The sequence below is a fragment of the Cajanus cajan genome, chromosome 4 (genome assembly GCF_000230855.2).
Source record: "Cajanus cajan strain Asha chromosome 4, NIPB_CcT2T_4, whole genome shotgun sequence".
NCBI lineage: Eukaryota > Viridiplantae > Streptophyta > Magnoliopsida > Fabales > Fabaceae > Cajanus > Cajanus cajan.
Genome location: NC_138520.1, coordinates 47916064 through 47927870, shown reverse-complemented (window position 1 = coordinate 47927870; position 11807 = coordinate 47916064). Strand labels below are relative to the sequence as shown.

At 39.0% G+C, this 11807-nt stretch overlaps 1 non-coding gene across 1 annotated transcript; it reads left to right on the top strand.

Moving 5' to 3' along the window:
* The first annotated feature begins 8483 nt into the window (after nt 1-8483).
* Nucleotides 8484-8588, top strand: LOC145957670 (small nucleolar RNA R71). The gene has a single exon (XR_014433713.1). It is a non-coding gene; the product is annotated as a small nucleolar RNA R71 (small nucleolar RNA).
* The last annotated feature ends 3219 nt before the right edge of the window (nt 8589-11807 follow it).

Here is an 11807-nt window from a genome sequence, read left to right as displayed (position 1 = left end):
GATCATTTTCTACATTAGCTCATTATTTCCTTCAAAGTTAAGCGATGACTTGGGATTGCATATTGATTAAATGATCTTCCCGAGCCGCCTTTCAGTTTTCAGCTCGGGATGCTGCTTTGTCCTAACTTTTTCCTAGGCTACCCTTTTTGTTTGTGGGTCTCCTAGTGGACCTTTGCCTAATCTTTGCGCTCCCCTCTCAATAGGTTTCTTGTAGGGCTTTTGTTATTACAGCATTTGTGATCATCTTTCATTCCTTCATTAAAGGGGGATGCCCCTTACACTAATTTCGTTTGGACTTTTATCCATAAGTCATGCCAAATTTGATTGATCTTTATGTATTTTTTATTTCGTATTAAGCCATTGTTTCTAATGACGTCCTTATTTCAAATGTACTTGTTCATTTAAGGTTTGTTGACAAGCCTTAAAGTAGATAAAAGAGAGAAGAGAAATGAAGTAGAAAAGTGTATGGCATTAAAATAGAATTTTCAATTTACACGTGCCCATTTAATGTAGCTCGAGGGCCTGGACATGCCCCGAGTTCGTGATTCATACATAGAGTAGTAGAAGGAGGTTGCCCCTTAGAGAGGCCTAGGTGGTTTGACTATAGAGCTACTCCTCCACTTGCTTGGATATGGCATTTTAAAAGATCTCGTATAGAGGGAGGTCCTTTACCTTCTTCTCTCATGAAGGTGTTGTCAACACATATCCTAAGCCTTTCCTAAAAAGTAAGAATGGGTAGAAGCGATGATGGAGCTTTCCATGGAGTCTTGCTTCACAAAAGGAACATTCAAGCTGTCTCTTGATTTTCAGCTCAAACAAACATTGTTTTTTTTTCCTAGAATGCCCTTTGCAGGTTTTCATTCTAGCAACTTCTTAACAAGCAATGCTTCTCGCTTGTTGAAATCACCTTTCGAGAAAGCTCTATTCACTTTGCCTTATTGTTTGAGGGATTCGTCCTCCTCAGGTTCTCTTTATTAGCTTGCAACTCGTTAGAATTGTGGATCCGTCCATTCCAAGTCATTTTTCCTATTCTGCTTACATTTCACGGTTGCACGACACGGCTTTATCCTGTTGGGGCAAGAGTTGGCGTCTTGATGTGTAGAGTTCTTTACCCTAAACTCTTTATGCATGGCTTACATTCCATTACTTTTGACTAACGAACATAGGTTAAATTCCCTTTTTATTCTCATTTATTCTTTTACAGAGAAGGATATGTTCTAAATGAATGTAATGCAGGATGTAGAGAAAGTTAAGAATGATAAATATCAGTCTTATTGATTTGTTTAACTAAAAATGCTTAAATAGATTTTGACAGTATTAAGCGAGAATCTATATTAGATTCTAAGAAGACTTACTTCAACAAACATATCAAATTAAGGACCAAACCATAGTATAATTAAAGATCGATTTGGGCTTTTCTTTAAAGCATAGATATTTTCGTATATTGGAGCATTCACTTTTCTTAACTTTCTATACATACTGCAACCTAATCCTCCTTAGCTAATAAAATAAAATGAATGAAATTAATGAGCTAATCTAGAATGCATGTCATTTTTTTTGCTTAATCTTTATCATGTTTCCATTATCTAAAGGGGAATGATGCATGTTAAAGATGAGATTTCTTTTATTCATCTTTTTTTAAAAAAGGAAAACTACCTATATGATGCTAATGGCATGATGACCTAAAAATGTACAAAAGGGTATAAAATTTTTATTATTTTTTATTATTATCAGGTTGCTTATTTTAAAATTCCAATCCATCTTAATAGAAAATAATAATACAAACAAATGTACCCACGAACGATCATGTTCAAATCCTTGGTCTGTGGTCCCTGTCAAGAAAAGTATGTTGTATAAGACAGTTCTAATTATCCTCACATTGGTCTTAAGGCCCCTAAGGTGCCCCCATTATAGGGACCCAGTATCTCTGTCGCTGTCACCTAGCAAACTCTAAGCTCTGTCATAGTATTTCAAGCTAGAGTAACTAGTTATCACCTTAGGTGTGATTTCCGACGAGGCTCGCAAGCTCCAAGGCCAAACTTGGGTCGGTCCTACGTCAACCACTCTCTATGTTTAATACCCTCAAGCCCTCGGGTGTAGGGGGAACTGTTGTGTGCCAAGATTTGTGTATAATTTTTATTCAAACAGTTGCAAAATTTAAACAAGCAAACAGATATTAAAGCCAAACAAATAAAAAAAAAGTAAAGGGGAAAATATTTAAATTATTATTCTTATTTTATTAACTTCATCATTTATATGGGTCTGACCCTCTTTAAACATCCCCAGCAGAGTCGCCATCTGTCGCAACCCAAAAATTTTTGATCTCGCGACTTATAGTTTAGACATCCTTTTAAAGATCTAATCAATTAAGGAATGCCCGGACACCAGACTAATCCTTAATGGTTTTGAAAAAAGAGTTTATCGAGGCGCCACAATGTTTTACTCAATATATTGGAAAAATAAAAGGTTTTTAAAAATCCAATAATGGCCTTGATAACCAGAATTGGGTTCGGGGCGTCGATTACATGTAGGGAAGGCATTAAGCACTCCTACAGTGCCCTCAATCAGTACCCTATGATGAAGTTAACGTGATAAGAATTAATAAATTAAATATTAGATCCCTTTTATTAATATTTATTTACATGCTATAAATTTAAATTATACGATTGATTCTAAAACCCAATTCTCAGAATTATTTTCATCATTTCTCCATGTTAATATGAGTTACCACACTGATCGAAGCCGTATCCGGTCAAATAAAAACAATTAAATACAGTACTAGGAAGTTGTCCTAGGTCGTCTCCCAAGGATCATTTTTCTCTGTCAAAGTCTTAAATTAAACACGAAGGGGAGGGGTTTGGTTGTTCAGATTTTTCAATTTATAACACAATAAAATGCAGATAACATAACAAGTATAATAGATTGGCTCTTTGTTCGAATTGTAACTCTCTTATCCTTGGTTCATAATAAGATTACTCTATTAACCACTTAATCCTTGTTCCATCCGAGTTAACCAACTAAGCGAAGATTAATTCAAGATTTCCCTACACGAATTAAGCATACGTATACAATATCAACCTCTTCATAGATTAAGCAATTGTGGCATTGAGCACAGCCCATTAAGCATGGACACACAAGGTATATCTGTCACAATTAAAACACCCTCTCAAACCTCAAAATCATCTTTCCAAGCAGAGAAAAACAGGGATTTCAAACCATACAGTATCAAGAAACTCCTATCCAAGAATGAAAGTAAGTGCCTACAAACTATCAAAACCCAGAATTCAAAGAGAAACATGCAAAACTGTACATAACAACTAAACATAAATCCTAAACCCAAAAATAACAAATAAACCCTAAAAGCATATAAAAAAATAGTTCCACCACACTTAAATCACACATTGTCCCAATGTGGCACAAACAGAAGATCAAAGCAATCAGAACAATCAACTGAATTGGACATGTGCAAGACAAGTAAAGAAGGGGAAGGGGAAAGAAAACTCCCTAAATCATGGTGGGAGAGAAGCAGGGTCAAGCAGAGACATCTCCTCTACAACAACATCCAACAAAGATGGATTGCTGAGGAATGGCTTTAGCCGGTGCCCATTGACTTTAAAGCTCTTATCTGTGGATTCACTTTTGATCTCAACTGTACCATAAGGATAAACATTAGTAACAACAAAAGGTCCAATCCACTTTGATCGTAACTTACCACCCATGAGTCCGAGCTGAGAATTGTACAACAGAACTTTCTGGCCAACCACGAAGTCCTTCCTAGCTATCAAGCTGTCATGGAACTTCTTGGTTTTCTCCTTGTAGAATTTTGAATTCTCGTAGGCTTCCAAGTGGATCTCATCAAGTTCATTTAGTTGCAACCTCCTTTCCTCACAAGCCTGATCAATGGAGAAGTTGCAGATCTTCACAGCCCAATAGGCCTGATGCTCAATCTCAACTGGTAAATGACATGCTTTGCCAAAGACAGCCCGATAAGGAGACATCCCTATGGGTGCTTTGTAGGCAGTCCTATGTGCCCAAAGAGCATCATCCAATCTGTTACTCCAATCTTTTTTGTTGGGTTGGACAATCTTCTCTAAGATTCTCTTGATCTCCCTGTTTGAAATTTCAGCTTGCCCATTGGTTTGGGGGTGGTAGGGTGTAGAAATTTTGTGCACTACCCCATACGTCTTGAGCAAAGCCTGCATAGATTTGTTACAAAAATGGGTGCCTTGATCACTAACAATAGCTCTGGGACTCCAAACCTACAGAATAGGTGAGATCTAACAAAATCCACAACAACCCGAGCATCAATAGTTCTGGTGGGTTTGGCTTCCACCCATTTTGAAACATAATCAACAGCTAAAAGAATGTAGGAAAAACCAAAAGAAACAAGAAAGGGACCCATGAAATCAATACCCCAAACATCAAACACCTCACAGAATAACATGGGCTGCTGAGGCATCTGCTGTCTCCATGTAAGGGATCCTCCTGCTCACTGACACTGCTGAAAAGTGCTACAAATCTTCCACGCATCTCTGAAGATGGTGGGCCAGTAGAAGCCACAGTCGAGCACCTTGCGAGCTGTCCTCTGAATGCCTTGATGGCCACCTGGTGTGGAAGAGTGACAAAATTGCAGGACCGAATCGATCTCATGATCTGGTATGCATCTCCTAATGACCTGGTCACTGCACAACTTCCACAAATAGGGGTCATCCCAAATAGAATGTTTAGCATCACTCTTAATTTTATCAATTTGAGCTCGTGATGCTAAGGGAGGAAAAACAGAAGCAACTAAAAAATTAACAATGTTTGCAAACCAAGGGGTGGTAGAAGAAATAGTTAACAAATTTTCATCAGGAAAATTATCCTGGATGGGCAAGACATCAGCACTGTCCTCAACTCTTTCAATTCTGCTGAGATGGTCTGCCACTAAATTCTAAGCTCCACTCTTGTCCCTGATATCCAAATCAAACTCCTGGAGCCAAAGAATCCACCTGATCAATCTAGGCTTTGACTCAGCCTTTTTCAGCAGGTACTTTAGAGTTGTATGGTCAGTATAGACAATAACACGAGAACCAAGCAAATAAGGTTTAAATTTATCAAGAGCAAAAACAATGGCAAGAAGCTCTTTCTCTGTGGTAGTGTAGTTTCCTTGGGCAGCATCCAAAGTCCTGGAAGCATAATATATCACTCGAGGCAACTTGTCAACTCTCTGTGCCAGGACAGCTCCCAATGCATAATTGGATGCATGACACATCAGCTTGAATGGGACTGTCCAATCAGGTGCCTGAATGATTGGAGTGGTGGTGAGTGCTTCCTTGAGGAATCAAAAGCCTGTTTACACTTTTTATCAAAAACAAAATCAACCTCTTTCTCCAGTAGATTGGATAGCGGAAGGGCCTTCTTGCTTAATTCTTTGATGAAGCGCTTGTAGAAACCTACATGGCCAAGAAAAGATCGAACCTCTCGCACGCAAAAGGGGTAAGGCAAGTGTGAAATAACAGATATCTTGGTAGGGTCAACCTCAATGCCCTGACTACAAATTATATGCCCTAAAACTATACCTTGTTCTACCATGAAGTGACATTTTTCAAAATTCAGAACAAGATTAGTTTCAATGCATCTATTAAGAACTTTATCCAAATTATCTAAGCATGTGTCAAAAGAGGATCCATAAATAGTAAAATCATCCATAAACACCTCTATGCAATTTTCAAGAAAATCACTAAAAATACTGAGCATGCACCGCTAGAATGTGCCAGGGGCATTGCATAGGCCAAAAGGCAACCTTCTATAGGAAAAAGTACCAAAAGGGCAGGTGAATGTGGTCTTTTCATGATCCTCAAGAGCAATATGAATCTGAAAATAACCAGAGAACCCATCAAGAAAATAGTAATGAGATTTACCTGCCAAATGCTCAAGCATCTAATCAATGAAGGGCAGATGAAAATGATCCTTCCTTGTTGCTTGGTTGAGCCACCGGTAGTCAATACAGACCCTCCAACTATTTTGGATTCTGGTGGGTATGAGCTCATTCCTCTCATTTTTTCACAACAGTGAGGCCTGTCTTCTTGGGGACCACCTAGACCAGACTCACCCACTGACTATCTGATATTGGATAAATGATCCCAGCTTGAAGAAGCTTGGTCACCTCCTTCTTCACTACATCCAAAATGACAGGGTTGAGTTGTCTCTGGGGCTGTCTGACTGGTTTAGCTCCATCCTCTAAGAGTATCCTGTGCATGCAAGTGGATGGGCTGATACCAGGAATGTCTGACAGGGTCCAGCCAATGGATTTCTTATGCTTTTTCAAAACATGCAACAATTTCTCCTCTTAAACAACATCAAGGGAGGTGGAAATGATCACTAGAAACTTCTCATCATCCTCCAAGTAAGCATACTTGAGGTTCTTTTGAAGAGGCTTCAACTCTGGTGTGGGTGCTGGCTGAACATCAGAAGGAACCAAAGAAGGGAGAAGGGGTTCCACAGCCTGTACCTCAACCTGCAATTCAAATTCTTTTGTACTTCCTGCAACATGGTTAGTGCATTCTAACTGTATAAAATCAAGAGCAAGAGGTACAACACCCAAAGTGTCAAATTCAGATGCCTCATAATCAGTTTCACATTCAGACTCGTATTCAAATTCAGACTCAGACTCAATGCATGAAAGGCAGCTATACAAATCAAATCAAAATGAATGCTTCTTAGCATGAGAAGAATCAAAATCATGAATGTGCTCATCAACTAGATTATCAATCAATTCAGCACGAAAAATAGAATGATCTTCAAAAGGAAATTTCATGGCATCCAAAATATTAAAATGAACAACAATATCACCAAATTCCATAGACAAGGTGCCAGCATAAACATCAATCTTAGTCCGGGCTGTTTTCAAAAATGGTCTCCCTAGAATGATTGGGACAGAACCATGGGAGAATCCCTCCTCCATATCAAGCACATAAAAATCAATAGGAAAAATCAGTTCACCGACCCGAACTAAGACATCCTCAATGAAACCTGTAGGGTGGGAGACACTTCTATTTGCCAATTGTATCACCACACCCGTAGGTTGTATAGGACCAAGAGACAGAGATTTAAAAATGGACAGAGGCATGACATTTATAGAAGCACCCAAATCAAGCATGGCATTTTCAAATTTGTTATTCCCAATAATACAAGGTATGCAGAAAGTACCTGGGTCCTTACATTTTTCAGGAATGTGCAGAACAGATTTACCTATCAAAGCAGACACATTTTTGCCCATGATGATTCTCTTATTTCCCTTTATTTTCCTCTTATGAGTGCACAACTCCTTCAGAAACTTAGCATATCTGGGAATTTGCTTGATGGCATCAAGCAGAGGTATGTTCACCTCTACTTTTCTGAAGGTCTCCAATATCTCCTTATCCACCTCTTCCATCTTTTTGATTGGAATCAATTTAGGAAGAAATGGAAGAGGGATAGGAGGCTGCTGCAAATCAGAATTGGTGCTGGAAGAAGGTCCACCTGCATGAAAATTTCGGGCACCAACTGGTTCATCATTTTGCTCAGGTGCAGATGCTGGAATTGGTACTAGCACAAGTGCAGATGGAGGTGGAGGTACTGCAGTGGGTATGTCAATATGTTTCCCTGACCTCAATGTGATGGCACTCACATTTTTTGAATTTTGCACAGTCTGTGAAGGCAACTTATCTGAATTTTGAGATTGTGCCTGATTGAGTTGAGTAGCCATCTGCCCCATCTGATTGGTCAAGCTCTGAATGGAAGCTCTAGTCTCTTGCTGGAATTGCATATTTTGAAGAGTCATCTACCTCACTAACTCCTACAATGAAGGTTCAGAAGTAGAAGGTTGAGGAGCTGGTGGTGTAGGAGCTTCATGTTGTCTTTGCTGCTGCTGTTGTTGGACAGGGGGAGGCACATATCTGCTGGGACTAATATTGTTTTGGAAGGGAGGGGATGGTTGTTGTTGCTACTGTTGGTTAGACCATCTGAGATTGGGATAATTTCTCCAACCTGGATTGTACTTATTGCTGGAGAGGTCATAACTCTGCTGCTGTTGTTGCTAGACAGGAGGTCTATTGTAAATATTTGCAACATATGCCTCTGGATGCTCATTTACTCCTGACTGTTGTAGAGAAGGGCATACATTTGTGTGATGATTAATTGAAGAACAAATGTCGCAGACCCTTGCTACAAATGCAGATTTTTGATTTGCAGCAAGTTGAGTCACCAGGTTGACCAATGCATCAAGTTTACTCTCTAGCTTTTTATCTACATCAGTGGCCACATCATGAACTCCTCTGATGACAATAGCATTGTCATTTCTGGTACTAAATTGTTGAGAGTTCGAGGCCATCTTTTCTATCAAGTGCCTTGCTTCAGCTGGGGTCATGTCACCAAGTGCTCCACCACTTGCAGCATCTATCATACTCTTCTCCATGTTGTTTAGCCCCTCATAGAAATATTGTAGCAACAACTGCTCAGAAATCTGGTGGTGGGGACAGCTTGCACATAATTTCTTGAATCTCTCCCAGTACTCATACAAGGTCTCTCCACCAAGTTGCCTGATACCGGATATATCTTTTCTAATTGCGGTGGTCCTCGAGGCAGGGAAGAATTTCTCCAGAAACATTCTTTTCAGATCATCCCAGCTAGTGATGGACCTGGGAGCCAAATAATACAGCCAATCTTTAGCAACTCCCTCCAATGAATGTGGAAATGCCTTCAAGTAAATGTGATCCTCTTGAACATCAGGAGGCTTCATGGTAGAACAAACAATATGGAACTCTTTCAGATGTTTATGTGGATCCTCACCTGCATGACCATGAAACTTGGGCAACAAATGCATTAGTCCAGTTTTAAGCACAAAAGGAACATATTCTTCAGGATATTGAATGCACAAACTCTCATAAGTAAAATTAGGTGCAACCATCTCCCTAAGAGTCCTCTCACGGGGTCCATTATAAGGTTGTTCACCCATGTTTTCTGCTTGAATTGAATCAAGCTCAGATGCAACAGTTACACTGAGACTATCACTATGGCTATCACTATGACTATGACTATCACTATCTAAAGATGGAATGATATGCTCTCTAATTAGTCTATGGAATGTCTTATCAATCTCAGGATCAAATGGGTGCAAAAAATCAGGGTTGCTCATAGTCACGCACTACATGCAACATATGCATCAGGACACGTGAACAGTAGGGGTAAAATGGGAATTTCCATGAAAACTCAGAAAATATCAAAACTAATGCACCAACATCATCCTAAAATTATTAGAAACTACCACAAAAAATTTGAGAACAAAATTCAAAGCCTAGCTATATGAACTACCTAAGAAAAGTTTGGAAAAATAGGGAAATAAAACTTCAAAAATTGGCTAGCATGTAGGTCACTTTTCCATACTTTGTTTATTGTCTTCCTATTATGGTGATCAAGCGGTTCTCAAAGGTGAGACCCATTGCGCTCAAAGTGAAGCCACAAAATTGGGGCGGTTACTTTACCCCTGGATTACAATGGCTTGCGCGTTTTGGTGGCTTGACACTAGTGGAAAATTAGTCTTTTACCTTAGTGTTTTCTCGTCGATTATAAAAATACCCAACGTAAAAAATATGCGGTGGCATTTTTAAATTAATATAAACTTTTTTACGTCAGACCAAAGGGGGTCCGACGTAAAAACTAAAATCTACGTTAAATATGAAGTACAGCCCGACGTAGATTTCAATTTTTACGTCGAAACCCTTTTGGCTCGACATTAAAAATTTATTTTATTCCCCCCAGCACCTTCGTCTTTTTTGTGCGGGCAAGAGTTTTTCCATTGTTTTCCTCTAGGATTTTCCTCTAGCGATTTCCAGCAGTGGTGGTATGAGACCTTTGGGTGTTTTTCGATCACGGTTAGCTGCGACGACAACAGTGAGCAGCAACGAAAACGGTGAGTGACAACGACAACGGCGGCAAAAACCATTTTTGATTCTGAACCTATCTCTCCGATTGGGTTGAAGCATTTAGGCGTTTTCATGGATTGAGGTTAGTGCTTTCATGCGTGTATTGATCTTTCTATGTAAAAATGTTGTTTTATTCCTGCACGCGAGTGTTTTGACACTATTTTCCTCTCCAGCAATTTCTGGTGATAGCGATGCGACCTTTAGGCGTTTTTCTATTCACAATGCACCGTGGTAAGACCCATTTTTTAATTTGGACCTATCTCTCCAATTGGATTGAAGCATTTGGGTATTTTTTTGGACGTGTTCACAGATTGAGGTTATTTTTTTGTTTGTTTGTCAATTATTTCACGTCATACGTGGAGGATGTCCGATGTAATTTTACAGCAGACATGGAGGATGTCCGAAGTAATTTTACGTCGGCTAAAGCACTCGACGTAAATTTACGTCTCTCGCGTTGATGTCAGACTTTTTTCTGACATAAAAAGTATAAAATAACATACGTAAAATTTCTCTTTTGTACTAGTGTGAGTAGATCAGACTCAAGAAGATTGTCATCACGCTGCACCTTTTCATGGTAAAGGCACGTGTAAGCACATGGTCTATCCCTCCCGTGGAGCGTGTGTTGATGAGAACCACAATTGTAGGTTGCTCCTCGTTGTGGTCGTGCTTCACCATAGCATTCAGAGATATTGATGGAGGCCCATGGGCCAAAGGCCCAACTACTAGGGCTATGGTCAAGAGGATACATGGAGAATGGGCCAGTGCTAAAGAAAATCCCATAGTTCTTTTTAGTTGGGCTATAACATGAAGCCCATGTAGATTAGGTTTGGGCCCAATGGGCTTGTATGTTGTTTTTTAGGCCTTGTATTTTGGCCAAGTAGTCTAGAAATTTTATTTCATTGTAATTTGAATTTAGGTTAAAGAGAAGTTTCATGTGCATCTCAATTTAAATGTCATTAGCATTACATTTAGAGAGAATTTCGGCCATGTGCACTCATGCACATGGGGTGACCGAAATTCACTCTCAAATGCATGCTAAAAAACATTCAAATTGAGTAGCACATGGGGTGTGACCAGTTTGGAACCAAAATTTGAATTTAAACATTCAAATTTTGGCGCCTAAGGTTAGTTAAACCATACCATGGTTTAACTTAACCTTAGGTTAAGCCTAGCTTGTCACACACACTTCCAAATCCTATAAATTCACTATGGCCGGATCATGTACACACTTTGGCATATTGAATGAGAATTACTTCTTTTAAAAGCTCTTTTCTCTCCATCGAAGTCACCCTAGGAGCAAACCTTTCTCCTAGTCTCCTTGAGCCTTTCTCTTTGTAGATTTAGGAATCCTTTTCTACTAGAGACTCTTGGTTCATTCTCGGCTAACATTGCTTCTCCAAGTTGCATCTATTCCTTGCATTCATCTCAAGGAACCGCGGAGGAGTTAGCATTCAAGTTCATGGAGTATTCCTTATGAAGGCTCCATCAAGTGGTATCTAGAGCATGGTTCATCAAGAGATAAGTTTCTAATCTTTTGGTGATTGTTTTTTTTTTATCCGTTCATCTTTGTTTGATTTGTCTTGATTGAAGTTTCTACTAGATCTGATTTTCTTTCATTCAAATTTGATAGATCTAGTTTCGGTTTGCTTCTATGATTCATAATTTTCATGTTATTATTGTTATCCTATGAATCATACTTCTAAATGTGCTTTAGGATTCAGCTAGTGTGCTTTTTAATTTTTTAATTTTTTTTCGGTCATATGCAAGAGTCTTGAGTCTTTTTGAATTTTTGAATCTTTTTCAACATGTCTAGAGTCATGTTTAGTCATTTGAATGTCTAATCTTGTTAGCTATGCTTGTTTA